Source organism: Gigantopelta aegis, unplaced genomic scaffold (genome assembly GCF_016097555.1).
Source record: "Gigantopelta aegis isolate Gae_Host unplaced genomic scaffold, Gae_host_genome ctg5363_pilon_pilon:::debris, whole genome shotgun sequence".
In the NCBI taxonomy this organism is placed as follows: Eukaryota; Metazoa; Mollusca; class Gastropoda; order Neomphalida; family Peltospiridae; genus Gigantopelta; species Gigantopelta aegis.
Window position 1 is genome coordinate 37,270 of NW_024534368.1, and position 2,731 is coordinate 40,000.

The 2,731-nt window shown below is 33.8% G+C and overlaps 1 non-coding gene across 1 annotated transcript; it reads right to left on the reverse strand.

Moving 5' to 3' along the window:
• Positions 1 to 1,293: 1,293 nt before the first annotated feature.
• Trnae-cuc lies at positions 1,294 to 1,365 on the reverse strand. The gene has a single exon. It is a non-coding gene; the product is annotated as a tRNA-Glu (tRNA).
• Positions 1,366 to 2,731: the final 1,366 nt, after the last annotated feature.

The following is a 2,731-nucleotide window of genomic DNA, read 5'->3' on the forward strand; positions in this document are numbered from 1 at the left end:
TGTATGTATGCCCAATGTAGGGGGACCCATGTTGGTTGGTATGGTTATGTACCCATTATCTGTTTGGTGTTGTTATATACCCAATATCTGGTTGGTATGGGTTATGTATCCAATATCTGGTTGGTGTGGTTATATTCCCAATATGTCTGTGGTTGTTATGGTTATATATGCGGTTGGTTTGAGTTGCATGTTTGGTTTCTATAATTCTAATATCCAATAAATATGGTCATGGTCATGTTATATAAGGTCAATGTGGTTATATGTACCTAACAAGTGACTACATACCTAATACCATAAAATATGTATTATAAATTTACATTATTAATAAATATAATGATAATTATATTAAATTAATTAAGTTATCTGTAATCCAGAGACTATCACACCCACAGGAGACTGACTGTTAACTTTAATAAATAATGCCTTGGTGATTATCCATAAAACTTTTGGATACTGTATTAATTCATTAGAAACATATAAACAATATCTGTCTTAAGAGGATGTTTGACAGTCAAATAGAATACTGACAGAAATAGTGGATAATAATTATGGTAGTCTTCAGTTGGCACAAGACAGTTTGTTATTAGAGAGGTCCACAGATCTGTTGCTAAACACATGATATAAAAGTTTAGTATATTCTGTCTTAGAATTTAAATCCTGCTGGATAACAATGGCTTAGTAAGCATAATATAATATATATAATGCACTTGTCCAAATGTTAAACTGTTTACAATAGGACAATAGGAGACCGTGCATGTCTCAGCAATACCAAACATATTCAGTTCAGTTTTCAATTTATAGAATTATTTTACAAAGCTTTTGGTGCCCCATTGTTCATTCAATAGTAGTCAATTACTTTGAAATGTATGTACATTAATTTGAAAAGTCAGAGGGAGTGGAATTATTGAAATATTTGACATGATTTACAATCCTCTTGTCCATGTTTAAGGAAATACCAGGTGACGTAACGTAAATATTACATCCCAACTACACAAAATGATTCGTGGAAGGTTTCAAATGTCAATGCAATTTAAGTGATTCCTTGAATTTGATGTAATTGTTTGTGTACATACTGTTTACAAACCTTCATTTGCTTCTTGAATTAGGGAATTAACACTTACATATTTTTGTTGGTTCAACAATATGAGTGTCCTCTGTTCTCTTGTTTTTGTAGGCCTGAACCAGTCACATGCAAGTGACTACTTACATAGAAATTAAAGATACTGTTCAAGATATTGATCCAGTAAGTACAACTATTATTAAAAAATCGAATAAAAAAAAAAGGTAGAGTCTCTCCCATGCGGGGAATCGAACCCCGGCCACGGCGGTGAGAGCGCCGGATCCTAACCACTAGACCACATGGATGATCTATCTAACACTGTTTACAAACATTCTAATTTTTCTACAGCTTCTGCTTCTTTTGCAGTGAATGTACCCATATTGACAATCAAGAAAAGGTCCTTTATGCGTTGAGTCAACATTACGAAACAGTCCATCATCCCCCACCTATCACATCTATCTCAGTCTCTGCCCACAAAAAAGGGACCAGATCCTATGCTACTATGGAAATGCATTTATACTGCAGTTGACATGAGAAAGTAAGGAGGATACAGTCCCATTGTAAAAAAAATGACACAAAGAAAGATCATATCATGATTCCAGTTAATTTTTGAACCTTATATTCACAAGGAAGACTGTAATAATGTTTATACATCCTCCCCTCTAATACAAATACTACTCTCACTATATAAACAATGACATTAATTGGAACTGACATTATAATGATTATGATAATGATAAAGCAGTTATATGCTGATAAAGTAATGGAATAGTTTCCATCTAACCACAGGAAACTGATAAAGCACATGATAATATTATAAGTATCAAATACAATATGTAGGGACTATCATTCCCTAGTATATTAGAGTAATTTGATCATTACACATTGATAACAATGTGACAGGCATCTGTAAGACTTCATGGAATAGATAAATGATAGATGGATGGATAGATGACAGACAAGGGTTGATGGTAGATGAATGATCCTGCTCTCTATTTATCTAGTCCTATAATACCGAACAACCCACAACTAAATTCTCTCTGAAGGAAGAAGATGACAGCACTCAGCAGATACTCGTTGGGCAGTATTGAGATAACTGACCTCTAAAACTATGCAATGTAGATGAAGGTCGTAAAATCAGCAGCACCAAAGCTGATAATTTACGCCTCGTGATGCTTTCTTTGCTTATCTCCTTCTCCGTCATCTTCGTATAGAGACATCAGTACACAAGGTAATGAAGAATTTCCTCATAAGAACCTACTAGTGATTTCTCGGTAATTATTTCAATAGTGTATGGAATCTGATTTATACACTATATTTCTTCTGTTAATGGCTATGTGATTATATCTTTCTGTTTGGTATCTTTACTACAGTGTTTTTGTATTATAAATTATTTATGTTCTGTGGAAAGAACACTGACCCTTAATGCTGTGGGTTTCTCTCAAGACCCTGACTCCACCCAATTTAACATGGGCATCAGTGCTCACCTGTTTCAAAACACCTGTGATTTTATGTAAATAAATTTGATCAATTCAACTTTTAACTAACCATCCATTAAAAGCCCTATGTATCCATAATATCACTATATATGTGTGTGTGTATGTGTATGTATCCATTTTTATACCTGTCCATCTATCATGTCCTTAGAATCCAGAGTCTGAGTTTATGCAA